This window comes from Equus przewalskii, chromosome 5, assembly GCF_037783145.1.
Source record: "Equus przewalskii isolate Varuska chromosome 5, EquPr2, whole genome shotgun sequence".
Lineage (NCBI taxonomy): Eukaryota > Metazoa > Chordata > Mammalia > Perissodactyla > Equidae > Equus > Equus przewalskii.
In genome coordinates, this window is record NC_091835.1 from 36,731,352 (window position 1) to 36,747,297 (window position 15,946).

Consider the following 15,946-nt stretch of genomic DNA (forward strand, 5'->3'; position numbering starts at 1 on the left):
TCTGCCTCTTGACTGCCTTCAGCTCAAAACAATTTTTATATCAAAGAGGCATATTTGGGGGTGACATGTTCTGGTTTCCTTCAGAGCAACCAGGCCTGCCTTGTTTCCCTTAAAGACAGTCAAAGGGAGATAGGCCTGTGAAAAGAAAGAGCACCCCAGCAAGAACAAGCAAAGGCTATTTATTCGGAGGGAGGGGGTTAGCAATGCCGACTGGGGGCTGTTGATGCAGGGAAGCTGGGGGCAGACGAACTGGAAGTGGGGCTTCCTCTTTGATTGGTTAGGGGAGCACGTTTAGCTTTCTCCACTTGGTCCTAAGTTGGAGTCAGGGGCACGAATTAGGGAAGCTGTCAGTTATTGATTAATTCCGAGCTGCTAAGGCCAAGTGCTACAGAGGTTGTGGTTTGGCTTCCTGGACAGGTTGCTGATATGGTTTATGGTTTGACTGCCTGGGCTGGTTGTTGCACGTTGTGAGTCAGAGTTCTGTTTTTATACGTGTTCTGGTCACTGTCCGTTTGTCTATTCAGTCTCTCAATCTTATGTGTATTTATGACCTTCAATGATATATTCTGTGCAATTATAAAACATGGACCAATGGAGATTGGACACTTGCCTCTTGTCTGCCAAAAACCACTCATCTATTCAATGGGAAGAAAATGTAATCTTTTCTTTTTTTTCAGAGACAAAGGACTTTATTACTCAAAGCACAGCAAGTAGTATAAGTTTCGTGTTTTGTGTTGTTCCTCTTGCCCCACAGGTCCCATGGGGGTGATGTGAAGCAGCACAGGTAGATGCCGAGCACACAGTGGGTCTGCATCACAGCTGAGGAGCCCCAAGCTTAGAGAACTTAAATCTTTTATAAAAAACTACAAGCAAATCTGCCCAGCCTTTGCCCTGGAAGGAGACATTATTATACTAGACAGTAAACAAACTTGCTCTCTGCTCTGGAGGAGACACTATCTCTGTCTACCAAGACTGTTCAATATACAAACATCTTTGAAAAGATAGTCCAGGGGGCCGGCCCAATGGTGCAGTGGTTAAGTTCTCACATTCCGCTTCAGCGGCTCAGGGTTCAGTGGGTCGGATCCCGGGTGCAGACCTACGCACCACTCGGCAAGCCATGCTGTGGCAGGCGGCCCACATATAAAGTAGAGGAAGATGGACATGGATGTTAGCTCAGGGCCAGTCTTCCTCAAAAAAAAAAAAAGAAAGAAAGAAAAAACAAGATAAATCAAATAAGAGGCAAAATTGGCGTAAAGTGAAAATAAAGGTAGGGAAGACAAAGCAAAACCAGGAATAAGTTTAGCACACACATTGTGGTCTTAATCTCACACCCTATTACTCCAGGGGTCTCTGGATTGGGTTCTGAGTTGGCCAGGACAAAAAGGGAAGTTACAGCATCACAGGATCCAAAACATAAACACAGGCAGTTATTCAGAAGAAAAGTTGGCCGTTTCTGTACTCAGATAGGAGATAGAGTTCTTCCCCTGCTCCTCTTTGAGAGCACACCCTGTAGTGTAGTGAAAGCTTCCTCAACAACATCCCTTCCCCAAACACAGCAATATGCCTGTGACGCTCTCCCACAGTCTCCCTTCCTGCAGGATACACATATCCCACACCTCAATTCAACTAGGGAAATTCGAGGGGGACAAAAAACCCCACGGCTGCTCAGAGGTCGCTCAGAAAGCTTGAAAGAGGTCAGATTTGGTGACCAAGGCCTCACCTGCTGACCTGCCTTGCTGAGACCTGCTCTGACCTCATTCCTGGGAACTCGCGCCTGTGATGGAGGTCCCTCAGCGGCCCTAGTCTAATCACTAGGCCTCCATCCTGCAGCCTTGGCCCCAGTCCCTTCTGGCTTCCCCTCCCACAACAGTGGCAGACATCACTAATCCAAAATGCAGTCTTTTTTGTTTGTTTGTTTGTTTTTAATCAATGCTTCTCTGAAAGGTGACAGTGCTAGTAGAAGAAGACAGTGTTAACAGGATGAGTCAGGAATGTGGAGAGGGGAGTTCAAGCCACTATTAACTCTTGCCTGGAGCCTTGTATACTTTCTTAACCGATTTCTCTGCTTCGACTCTTCCTCCTCCCTCAAACCATTCCAACACAATGCCAGAAGAATCTCTAAAACTGTAAGTCAGATCTTGTTATTCCACTGCTTTAAACCCTTCAGCCCTACTCTTTTTTCTTTTTTTAAGGATTGGCACCTGGGCTAACAACTGTTGCCAATCTTTTTTTTTTTTCTTTTTCTGCTTTATTTCCCAACCACCCACCCCCCCGCCCCCGACACAGTTGTATGTCTTGGTTGCAGGTCCTTCTAGTTGTGGTATTTGGGACGCCGCCTCTACGTGGCCTGACAAGCAGTGCCATGTCCGCACCCAGGATCCGAAGCCTGAGCCGACCACAGCAGAACGCGCGAACTTAACCACTGGGCCACGGAGCCGGCCCCCCTGCTTGATGAGGTCTGGACCCACCTATCCAGTCTTCTCCCTGTTTTTCACAGCTACCTCTCTCCCTCTTATTAATTATGCTCCTGCCCCTACTCTCTTTCCTGCCTCAAGGGTTTGTGTTTACTATTCCTCGTAAACTCTTCCAGGGGCTGGCCCCTTCCAAGTGGTTAAATTCGCGAGCTCTGCTTCGGCAGCCCGGGGTTTCTCCAGTTCAGATCCTGGGTACAGACATGGCACCGCTCATCAAACCATGCTGTGGTAGGCATCCCACATGCCACAACTAGAAGGACCCACAACTAAAAATACACAACTATGTACCAGGGGGCTTTAGGGAGAAAAAGGAAAAATAAAATCTTAAAATAAACCCAAAACCCAAAAAAATAACTATCCATACATGTCAAATTATACCAAAATATTTGTTTGAGTATAGTATGTGCCAAAATATATAAATAAATATTTTGGTATAATAAATTAAAATATAAATTTTTTTTTCTGCTTTTTCTCCCCAAATCCCCCCAGTACATAGTTATATCTTTTAGTTGTGAGTGCCTCTAGTTGTGGCATGTGGGATACCACCTCAGCTTGGCCTGACGAGCGGTGCCATGTCTGTCGCGCCCAGGATACCAACCAGGGAAACCCTGGGCCGCCGAAGTGGAGCATGCAAATTTAACCACTTGGCCACGGGACTGGCCCTAAAATATGAATATTTATTTTGAGATAATATGTACCAAAATATAAATGAAAATATTTTGACATGGTCTACATATTCACAATATGTTAGAGGGAATACATTGATTTCTGTAGTGCTATGACAGCAGCAAAATTGGTGCTTCTAAAGAGGAGAGAATTGATTTTTTCAGGATTTATTGCTCTTAAGTACCTTGCACATATTACATCATCTCAATCTCTCAAAATTCTGAGAAACATCCCTATTTACAAATGAAAAAAATAAATTTAAGTCTCAGAGTGGTTATATAACTCTCAAAATTACAGTGCAGAAAATGAGGTCCACACTATTCTAGGCTCATACTTTGTGACTGGATACTAAATTCTGAAGGATATTTACATTTATATTTAATAAGAACCTTTAAACTATAATAGAAAATTGTCAAGATTATTTTCACCAATGATGTAGAGATGGGCCATGTTTAACCCCCAATAAATGATGAGTACCGGGAGTCAAAGTATTTGTGTGTAAAATAACTTTACGGGCTTAAAGCAGGGAGTGGAAAACTAAGGCCCACGGGCCAAATTCAACCAGCTGTCTGCTTTTGTAAATAAAATTGTGTTAGAACACATGCCCATTCATTTCCATATTGTCTGTGTTCGCTTTCACGATGCAATAATGGAGTTGGGTGGTGGCAACACAGACTATATGGCTTGCAAACCCTAAGATATTTACCATTTGGCCTTTTACAAGAAAATTTTGCTCGTTCCCTTTTAGAGTGAAATGATTTAGGGATTAGTAAATATACCAGTAAATGAATTCAGCTTTGGAAAATCAGTGGGTAGCCCTGATAAATCTAACTGAAATGGTGAGCCTCATAACTTTATATGAAAGGTCAATTTTTTTCTTCTTCTTCTATATTCATTCTGAAAGACTGGAGCTGTTGCCCAGCCCTCTAGAGTTCATTTGAGTCCAGCTGCTACTATGTTTCTACTGTGAAGCAATCTTAGGCTGAGAGTCAGAAGAATTGCTCTCCCAAGGGAGCGCGTCTGATGGTGATCACCACTAGGGATGAGCAGGTACTTTTTTTTTTAACTTTTTTTTTTTGAGGAAGATTAGCCCTGAGCTAACATCGGCTGCCAATCCTCCTCTTTTTGCTGAGAAGACTGACCCTGAGCTAACATCCATGCCCATCTTCCTCTACTTTATATGTGGGATGCCTGCCACAGCATGGCTTGACAAGCAGTACCAGGTCCACACCTGGAATCCAAACCGGCTAACCCGAAGCCGCCGAAGTGGAACGTGCAAACAACCACTGCGCCACCAGGCCTGCCCGAGCAGGTACTTTTTTGATAGGCAAGGTGGTCAGCAAGACTTCATTCCTCTTTTAGCTTAGAAGATTTGTTATGGCCCTGAAATTTGGAGACAGAGGAAAGATTTCTGGTAAAAAATAAAAACAGAAAAAGAAGAAGAAAGAAAGAAGGAAGGAAGGAAGAAAGATCTTCCTAATCTGGCACATTCAAGAGCTATTTTAAGAAAACAAACTCTGGAACAAAATTCAGGAAAACAAAATAGTGGATTTTTTCTCCCTGAAGCCCCAGTGCATGTTGTGCATCCTAGTTGTAAGTCTTTCTAGTTCTTCTGCGTGGATGCCGCCAGAGCACGGCGTGATGCATGGTGTGTACATCTGTGCCCAGGATCCGAACTGGTGAACCCCAGGCCGCCAAAGCAGAGCATGCAAGCTTAATCACTATGCCCCTGGGCCAGCCCCCAAAATAGTGAATTTGAGAGGTGAATAGAAAATGAGAATACTTGTTATCTAAGAAAGTCACACTAATTAAATATATTAGTATTTTATAATGCATCCTCTGCATATCTTACCTTCTTTTCATTATTTTCTCTTTTTACCTCTCTGTATTTGATTTTGAATAGTTTCCTCTGTCCTTTCAGTTCACAAATCCTTTCTTCAGTTGTCTCTATTCTGTTATTAAGCCCATACATTGGGTTCTAATTTCAGTTATTGCATTTTTTTTTTTTTAGGAAGATTAGCCCTGAGCTAACTGCTGCCAATCCTCCTCTTTTTTCTGAGGAAGACCGGCCCTGAGCTAACATCCGTGCCCATCTTCCTCTACTTTATGTGTGGGGCGCCTACCACAGGATGGCGTGCCCAGTGGTGCCATGTCCGCACCTGGGATCTGAACTGGCGAACCCTGGGCTCCCAAGAAGCGGAAAGTGTGCATTTAACCGCTGCGCCACAGGGCCGGCCCCTCAGTTATTGTATTTTTGAAATCCAGAATTTCTTTTTGTTTCTCCTCCAAATATGCTATGTCAAATTTTATAATATTAAATTCTATGCTCAAGTTTGTCTTTTATCTCCTCAAACATAAGAAGCATAGTTGTTTCATACTCTGTTTCTAATGATACCCATGCGCATAATTATCTTTTATTTTGTGCTGGACATTATATTTGAAAAATTATTTATAAAAACGATTGCAGGACTAAGGAATTGTTTTCTTCCGGAAAATAATATTTTCATTTGCTTCTGCCACATGCCTTGGCACAAGATGTCTTATATTATATTAATGTAGTTTCAGGGTTTGAAATGTCTATACCATTCAGATGATTCAAAACCAGATTGCAATTTATATGAGGTCTGATTTACCACCTATTCAAACGAACTCATTTCTGGGTCCTGGACTCCAACTTTGTCTCCCAACCCCCACCCTAAAACGCTGTCAAAAGTGCTATTCATTCTGTCTCTCCCACTACCTTGTAAACATAAATGTTTTCTTTCACTTTCTTATACCACACCCAGTACAGAGTTTTAAGCACTCTATAGACTGCATGAACATGTAGTGAATAAATGAACAAAAGAATGAATATCATAAAAAAGCAGGTAAGCACACACAAGCCACCAATGTCTCATATAGGTTCCTGTGCATTCAAAATCATCGAAAAGCTAAGTCAAAAATATCTGTTGTTGTTGGTATAACATTGCTTGACTTTCTCAAACTCAATTCTAGATCTCTACCTTTCTTGTAACACAATATAATACACTAGTTAAGAGTACTGGCCATAGAGTGAGTTAGATCTCTGTCATTTATGAGTTCTGTGACCTTTGACAACTTTCTTATCTTCCTAAGTTTCAGTTTCCTCATTTGTAAATTGGGAACACCAACAGTAGCTTCTTCACAGAAACGTTGTAAGATCTAAGTAAAAGAACTTACGTAAGCTCATGGCACAATACTTGGCACAGAGTAGACACCCAATAAATAATTGCAACTATGACTATTATTATTATAAACATCTTACTTTTAAAATGACTTGTAATGTATGGTGACCGATAAAAATTAGATTACTGGTGGTGAGCACGATTCAGTCTATACAGAAACTGATAAACAATAACGTATACTGAAATTACACATTGTTATGAACCATTATGACCTCAATAAAATAACTGAAAAATTAAAAAAATATAATAAATAAAATAAAAATGACTTCTAACCATTAACATTTGGACAGTGCCATACAAAATTTTAAAACAAATTTAAACTCTAGCATCCCGGAGAAAAAAATGCTGTTCCACCCCTCCACTGCCCCTTCTGGATCAGCAAAATTTCCCTGCAGCAAAGGTCGCCATAAATTCCAAACACATCTCTCTGGATTTTCATTTCATCAGCATCTTGGACTGGTAATTTTTCACAATTTCGTGAGCTCTTTGAGACCAAGTTTTTCTTATTTTATTCAGTTTATGTATGAATGTAAGTATTTAGTCCATCATTATTGAAAATAGAAGTCTCACTACATTAAGCTCTGATACCAGCATTGATATCAATCATTTATATAAAATGCATTTATAGAAAAATACTTAGAAACAATTTATCTCTCAGAGAAGGGATATTATGAGGACATGAGAAAAAAAATTAATCAAATTGCAAGGACCCAGAATTAAGAATTGAGAAGTATAAAAATATAAAGCATCACTTAAATTTCCCAAATAATTGATTTTACAAAAATCGATTATACAATGGGGCCAGCCGGGTGGGGTATTGGTTAAGTTCATGAACTTTGCTTCAGTGGCCTGGGTTTCACAGGTTCAGATTCTGGGCACAGACCTACACACGACCCATCTAGTCTTGCTGTGGCAGCATCCCATATATAAAACAGAGGAAGATTGGCACAGATATTAGCTCAGGGACAATCTTCCTCGAGCAAAAAGAGGAGGATTGGCAACAGATGTTAGCTCAGGGCCAATCTTCCTCACATACACACAAAAAATTTAAAAATTGGTTATACAATGTTGGGGCTTCTGAAAGGATCCTAATTATCATCTTCCCTGCCAAACCTATGAATGGAGAAATTAAAGAGGATAAGACAGAAAGAACAAAAAAAAAATCACCTGATAAAGGCCAAATTGAAGGATGTAAATTAGAGTGACTTCAGAAGCAGACTGTCTTACCCACTGAGATTGGCTCACACTAAGGACAAGGATGATCCATGGAAAAGCAAATGAGGTCTCTCATTCTTTGTGAGCAGGCTTCTCCTCAAGAAGAAGGCAGGCTGAGCCGTGCTATGAATGCTCAGTTAGGATTCCCAAATGCACCAAGCATACCCAGTTATTTTTACTTAATTTCCCAGTCAAATGAAACACTTCTCCTCTCTTGGCCATGAATAAAAGGCAGAGAGAAACAGAAACGTTAATTAACTAAGTCCCTTCACAGGAAGAGTATATTAAGAGTGCGGGGGCGGGGGTGGGCGGCCCGGGGCCGAGTGGTTAAGTTTGTGCGCCCTGCTTCTGCCCCCAGGGTTTTGCCGGTTCGGATCCTGCGTAGGGACACGGTACTGCTCATCAAGCCACGCTGAGGCAGCATCCTACATGCCACAACTAGAAGGACCCACAACTAAAAATACACAAATATGTACCGGGGTGCTTTGGCAGAAAAAGGAAAAATAAAATCTTTAAAAGAGTGAGGGGGAAAAGTTCCCCATTAACATGCAGAACCTTGAAGAATCTGGTCATTTGGCAAAGAAATAGGGAAAGTGAGTCTGACATGAGAATTCATTACGATCATGGATAGAAGTCACTCCTGTCCTGATCAGCCGGAGCAGGAAGACCTGCGCTCCTGGGCAGCGCCCCCATGTGGTTGTTTCTGGGTCCTCCTTTTCCTCTCTTCTCCCTCAGGCCATAAAGAGCTCAATTCAGCCTGAATCTCTAAAGGCTACGACTCCTTTCTTTTCTTCCCTCAGGATTTCATTATCCAGAACCTGTACGGCAATTTTGCTTATTTTATAGGGCTGTCGGCCCAGAGGGGAAAACGCATTGGCAATGGGTTGATCAGACACCATACAATGAAAGTGTCATGTGAGTACAGGGTTAGATAAAGGAGTCCTCAGTCCTGGGTCAGGCAGGGTGTCCAGCCCTCAGCTATTAAACGAACCAAAATACCCCACAACACTTTTTATCTTAATTTGACACCAAAGTCTGTGTTTTTATCTACATTTATGTCTCTAAATAAAGTGAAACAAAATATGTCAATTAAGACTATAATCAATTAATAAAATTTAATACTTTTCATAAAGCAAACATGCTAAATTCTAAGAATCTTGTAATAACTCTTATTTATGTAATTCTTTCAAAACTTTAAAGTACTTTAGTATACATTACCACCTTTGACTTGCATATTAACTATGTGAAAAATTTAGGGAAATTACTCTGGTCCCCATTTTTAAGGCAGGAAAACTGAGAATCAAGGAAATTAAATTACTTAAGTTACTTGCCCAAAATAACAGGGGATAAGTAGTAGATCTAGAGATTCTTGTTTTTCCCCAAGGAAGATTTGCCCTGAGCTAACATCTGCTGCCAAACTTCCTGGCCACTGATGAATAGTGTAGGTCCATGCCCGGGAACCAAACCTGGGCCACCGAAGTGGAGCATGCCAAACTGAATCACTAGGCTACTGGGACTGGCCCAGATCTAGAGATTTTAACTACCTTTTCAGACTCCAAAAGGAGTGCACTAAAAAAAAGAAGTGGGGCCTGCCCAATGGCATTGTGGTTAAGTCCTCATGCTCTGCTTTGGCAGCCCAGGGTTCACCAGTTAGGATCCCAAGCATGGACCTATGTACTGCTTATCAAGCAAGGCTGTGGCAGGTGTCCCACACGTAAAAAATAGAGGAAGATGGCCACAGACGTTAGCTCAGGGCCAATCTTTCTCAGCAAAAAGAGGAGGATTGTTGGCTGATGTTAGCTCAGGGCTAATCTTCCTCAGGAAAAAAATGTAACAAACTGTATTAATAGTTGAGACCAGGGAGAAATCTTTTGTTTATTTAAGAAAACCCTTTGGTATTGGAAGTTCAATGGGAATAGGACACAAGGATGGACAAATAGAAGGAAGCTGCTGGATATCTGTTGGGAGAATGTTTAATGTGTCCTGAATTGCATAAGATGACAAGAGTCCTGGCTGATGTTAGCATAGTTTTCATGGGAAACGCCAGACGTGCAGGTGGAGGAGAAACTGCCCAGACAGGAAGGTTTCTGTAATATGGCAGCAGAAGAGGGGAAGGAATCACTTGGGTACCTCTGACCTTGACTCCCACGCTCTTCAACTCTACCGCCTCACAGTCTCCAACCCTTTTCAAAACACGCTCATCTTTTTTCTCTCTTGCAGGTTTTGGCACTCAGGTGAACGCACTAATCCTGATGAGTGTTGTGTTATGCTAAATTCTGCATCAGAAAAGTGGGGCCGGAATAATGCTCCCTGTAATGAACATCACAGGTCAACTTGCAAGATGGTGACCTACTTATGAACGGAACATCCTCCACGGAAATGTGTTTGGATTGGCATCTACCATTATAGACATAGCTAATTCGCTGTTTTAATTATGTGTAAGTCTTGTATAAGAGATGCCCATAGAATTTTTCATTTGACTGTCACCTATTCCACTTATGATAGAATCAGTTCACATATTCATTCATAAAGTGAACACTTATTGAGCATTTTCCATGTGCCAGGAATGTACTGGAGAGCACTTTTTTTTTTTTAATTGAGGTTATCATAGTTTACAACATTGTGAAATTTCAGTTGTACATTATTATTTGTCAGTCATCTTATGGGTGTGCCCCTTCACCCTTTGTGCCCACTCCCCACCCCCCTTCCCCCTGGTAACCACTAATCTGTTCTCTTTGTTCATGTGTTTGTTTATCTTCCACATATGAGTGGAATCATACGGAGTTTTTCTTTCTCTATCTGGCTTATTTCACTTAACATAATACCCTCAAGGTCCATCCATGATGTGAACGGGATGATGTTGTCATTTTCTATGGCTGAGTAGTATTCCATTGTGTATATATATATATATATATATATATATATATATATATATAACCATATCTTCTTTATCCAGTCATCAGTTGATGGACACTTAGGTTGCTTCCACATCTTTGTTATTTTGAGTAGTGCTGCAATGAACACAGGGGTGCAGGGGTCTTTGAATTGTTGATTTCAAGTTCTTTGGATAGATACTCAGTAGTGGGATGGCCAGGTCACATGGTATTTCTATTTTTAATTTTTTGAGAAATCTCTTTTCCATAGTGGCTGCACCAGTTTGCATTCCCACCAGCAGTGTATGAGGGTTCCTTTTTCTTCACAACCTCTCCAACATTTGTTATTTTTTGTCTTGGTTACTGTAGCCATTCTAACAGATGTAAAGTGACATCTTAGTGTAGTTTTGATTTGCATTTCCCTGATAATCAGTGATATTGAGCATCTTTTCATGTGTCTATTGGCCATTTGTATATCTTCTTTGGAGAAATGTCTGTTCATATCCCCTGCCCATTTTTTGATCGGGTTGTTTGATTCTTTGTTGTTGAGTTGTATGAGTTCTTTATATATTATGGAGATTAACCCTTTGTCAGCTACATGATTTGCAAATATTTTTTCCAAGTTGGTGGGTTGTCTTTTCATTTCAATCCTGTTTTCCTTTACCTTGAAGAAGCTCTTTAGTCTGATGAAGTCCCACTTGTTTATTCTTTCTATTGTTTCCCTTGTCCAAGAAGACATGGTGTCCAAAAAGATCCTTTTAAGACTGATGTCAAAGAGTGTACTGCCTATATTTTCTTCTAGAAGTCTTATCGTTTCAGGTCTTACCTTGAAGTGTTTGATCCATTTTGAGTTTATTTTTGTGTATGGCACAAGAGAATGGTCTACTTTCATTCTTTTACATGTGGCTGTCCAGTTTTCCCAACACCACTTATTGAAGAGACTTTCTTTTCTCCGTTGTATGTTCTCAGCTCCCTAGTCAAAGATGAGCTGTCTGTAGATGTGTGGTTTTATTTCTGGGCTTTCAATTCTGTTCCATTGATCTGTGTGCCTGTTTTTGCACCAGTACCATGCTGTTTTGATTGTAATAGCTTTGTAGTATATTTTGAAGTCAGGGATTGTGATGCCTCCAGTTTTGTTCTTTTTCCTCAGGGTTGCTTTAACAATTTGGGGTCTTTTCTTGCCCCATATGAATTCTAGGATTCTTTGTTCTGTTTCTGTGAAGAATGTCATTGAGACTCTGATTGGGATTCCATTGAATCTGTAGGTTGCTTTAGGTAGAAGGGACATTTTAACTATGTTTATTCTTCTAATCTATGTGCATGGGATGTCTTTCCATCTCTTTATGTTGTCATCAGTTTCTTTCAGGAAAGTCTTATAGTTTTCGTTGTATAGGTCTTTCACTTCCTTGATTAAATTTATTCCTAGATATTTTATTCTTTTTGTTGCGATTGTGAATGGGATTGTGTTCTTGAGTTCTCTTTCTGTTAGTTCATTATTAGAGTACAGAAATGCAACTGATTTATGTAAGTTGATTTTGTACCCTGCAATTTTGCTATAATTTTTTATTATTTCTAGTAGCTTTCCAATGGAATTTTTAGAGTTTTCTCTATATAAAATCATGTCATCTGCAAAGAGCAAGAGTTTCACTTCTTTGCCTATTTGGATTCCTTTTATTTCTTTTATTGCCTAATTGCTCTGGCCAAAAGCTCCAGTACTATGTTGAATAAGAGCGGTGAGAGTGGGAACCCTTGTCTTATTCCTGTTCTCAGAGGGATGGCGTTCAGTTTTTCCCTGTTGATTATGATGTTGGCTATGGGTTTGTCATATATGGCCTTTATTATGTTGAGGTACTTTCCTTCTATACCCATTTTATTGAGTGTTTTTATCATAAATGGACGTTGGATCTTGTCAAATGCTTTCTCTGCATCTATTGAGATGATCATGTGGTTTTTGTTCCTCATATTGTTACTGTGGTGGATCACATTGATTGACTTGTGGGTGTTGAACCATCCTTGTGTCCCAGGTATAAATCTCACTTGATCATGGTGTATGATCTTTTTAATGTATTGCTGTATTCAGTTTGCCAATATATTTTTGAGGATGTTTGCACCTATGTTCATCGGTGATATTGGCCTGTAATTTTCCTTCTTTTTGTTATCCTTGTCCGGCTTTGGTATCAGGGTGATGTTGGCCTTGTAGAATGTGTTAGGAAGTGTGGGGAGCCCTTTTGCAGACAAATAGAGAGGGCACGAGCTTCCTCTCTTAATTTTTGTCTCTTAAATTTTGCTAAGGAGTTAGGTAGCTGTTATGGACTGAAGTGTGTCCCCCCAAATTCATATGTTGAAGTTCTAACCCCCAGGATCCCAGAATGTGACTGTATTTGGAGATTAGGCCTTTAAAGTGGTGACTAAATTAAAACGAGTTCTTTAGAATGTGGACCTAATCTAATTTGACTAGTATCCTTATAAGAAGAGGGAATTTGGATACACAAAGAGGGCATGTGCACAGAAGGGCAACCACGTGAAGGGGCAACAGGCAGGTGGCCATTCACAAGCCAAGGAGAGAGGCCTCAGAAGAAACCAACCCGCTGACAACTTGATCTTGGGCTTCCAGCCTCCAGAATTGGGAGAAAATAAATAGTTGTTGTTTAAGCTATCAGTCTGTGGTATTTTGTCATGGCAGTCCCAGCAAACTAATACAGCACTCATATCAGCATTTAATGCTGTTCCTCCCTGTGTTTGATCAGAAGTATTTTCCATTTTTCTGGGATTCACTACTTGTAACTGAATGCATACCATGTAGCAGCAAGAACACAATACACGTCCACAGAAGGTAATTAATGTTCCAGCTTTGGCCCAGTAAATTACTTGGGCTTCTTAACAGTCTTTGTTCAGTCTTGGGCTAACATCTCAATTACAGGTGCAGAGAAAGAGGAATTAGAGATTGTTATTTTCCTGGTGGGTTGGCATAAAAAATTATATTCCTTGACCTCAGATATCTCATAATTTCATGAAACATATAGTTTCTGTGTATGGACTGTCACCAAAATGGCTTCTGATTTGTTCTTATTCCTCTTTTACCAAAGTTCCTACAGATCCCCTTATTTCTATTACAATAAAAAACGTATTATATTTCTATGACAGCATATAGTTCATTGCTCTAGTATGGTAATCACAGCTGATTATGATAAATCTTTGTTCACGCAGATCTTCCCCATGTGACCTCCTGAGGTGATGCCCAGATCACCTTGGTGCTCCTGAGTCATTTCATTTCTTCAGCCACTCATTTCGTGACTATACTTGAGGATGGGTTAGTTTTACAGGTCTGATCTTAACCATCGTTTGTAGAATTTACCAGTTTAATTCTCAGAGAGCAATGTACATAATACTTGTCATTTGGCCTTCTATATGAATAGTTTTAAGACTTACTTGCACATTATAATCACAATCTTGGGGAGCTGTTAAAAATTACCCCTTCCCAGGCATCTGTAAGTTTTCAAATTTCTCAGGATTGAGAACCTCTGATCTATATTTATTCCTGTGCAATATCATTTTATGCATAAACTCTGAACTGTGGGGTGGGAAACTCCAGAACAGATGTGAGATAACTGCATTAGTTTTCTGTTGCTGCTGTAACAAATCACCACAGATTTAGTGGCTTAAAGTAACTTGAACTTATTTTCTTGCAGTTCCAGAGGTCAGGAGTCCAAAATCAGTCTTAGTACGCTAAAGTCAAGGAGTCAGCAGGGCTGGTTCCTTCTGCAGTCTCCAAGGGGAGAATTCATTTTGTTGGTTTTTCCATTTCTAGTGGCCGCCTGTATTCCTTGGCTTGTGGCCCTGTCCTCCACCTTCAAAGTGTGTCACTCCAATCTCTGCTTCTGTCATCACATTGCCTTCTCTAAGTCTGGCTACTCTTGTGTCCTCATAAGGGCCATTGTGATTACATCAGGCCTCCCTGGGCAATCCACGACAATCGCCTCATCTCAAGATCCTTAATTAATCACATCTGCAAAGACTCGTATGCCATATAAGGTAACATTCACAGGCTCTAGAGACTAGGATGTGGGCATATTTACGAGGCCTTATTCAGTCTATCACAATAACTTGACAGAAAATATAAAGAGTAGAGGGGCCAGCCCGGTGGCGCAGTGGTTAAGTGTGCACATTCCACTTCAGTGGTCCGGGGTTCACCGGTTCCCGGGTGCGGGCATGGCACTGCTTGGCACGCCATGCTGTTGTAGGCATCCCACATATAAAGTAGAGGAAGATGGACACGGACGTTAGCTCAGGATCAGTCTTCCTCAGCAAAAAGAGGAGGATTGGCAGCAGTTAGCTCAGGGCTAATCTTCCTCAAAAAAAAAAAAAAAGGAAAATATAAAGAGTAGAAAGTTTCATCAGACTTGCACTGAACTCCATTTCATTTATTTCAAGATGTCTAACAGAATGCAATGCTGAATCATGTATACCAAGGTCACATACATAAACCTTGTTTAAGGAGTCTCAACTACTGAGATATAAATGTGTAATGGCTTTTTTTGTTCCAATAGCTGCTATCACTGGGCTCTATGAAACTCTCTTTCTTACAGGGTAACGGGGGCTTTATTAATGAAATGTTAGTCCAGTTTCACGATATTTGAGTCTCCTTCAGTTATAAAAACACTTTGATCTCAGTTATTAAAAGTTAAAAATATAATAGTTTATATATAACTAAAGGAAAATAAGGGGGTGGGGGAATTGGATGAAAGTGGTCAAAAGGTAGAAACTTACAGTTATAAGATAAATAAGCACTGGGGATGTAATGTACAACATGATGACTACAGTTAACACTGCTGTATGGTATATTTGAAAGTTGCTAAGAGAGTAGATCCTAAAAGTTCTCATCACAAGGAAAAAAATATTTTTTAACTTTTTTTGGTATCTATGAGATGATGGATGTTAACTAAACTAATTGTGGTAATCATTTTGCAATATATGTGAGTCAAGTCATTATGCCGTACACCTTGAACTTATACAGCGCTGTCTGCAAATTATATCTCAATGAAGCTGAAAGAAAAAAATAACTAAAGGAAAATAATGTGTTTTAATTGAGGTAACGCTGGTTTATAACATTATATAAATTTCCAGTGTATGTCATATTTCGACTTCTATATAGAAGTCATGTTCACTACCAATAGTCTAGTTGCTGACACTGTACACATGTGCCCTAAAGGAAAATAATTCATAATAAAATATATATTCAGCACATAAATTGTTCATTTTAAACTTTGAATTAGATTCAAAGCTCTTCCATTCTGGTGAAAGTCAAGGGCGGTTTGGATTCCCAGCTTCCTCTCTGTGGCAATGATCTAAAAACTCGGCCATTTCACAAGGTTGAATTTACTGGACTTTAGGGAGCTCAGTGGGAGCCTCCTCCCTGCCCAGTCCTTTCTGCCGTGTCACAGGGATTGAGCTGAGCTCAGATTTTACTTACTCACCCTCGCAACCATTTTCTCTTGAGGACTTCTCGCCCAGTTCC

The 15,946-nt window shown here is 40.4% G+C and overlaps 1 pseudogene; it reads left to right on the top strand.

The window, feature by feature from the left end:
* The first annotated feature begins 3,998 nt into the window (after nt 1-3,998).
* On the top strand, nt 3,999-15,629 carry LOC103556661 (C-type lectin domain family 4 member C-like; annotated as a pseudogene).
* The last annotated feature ends 317 nt before the right edge of the window (nt 15,630-15,946 follow it).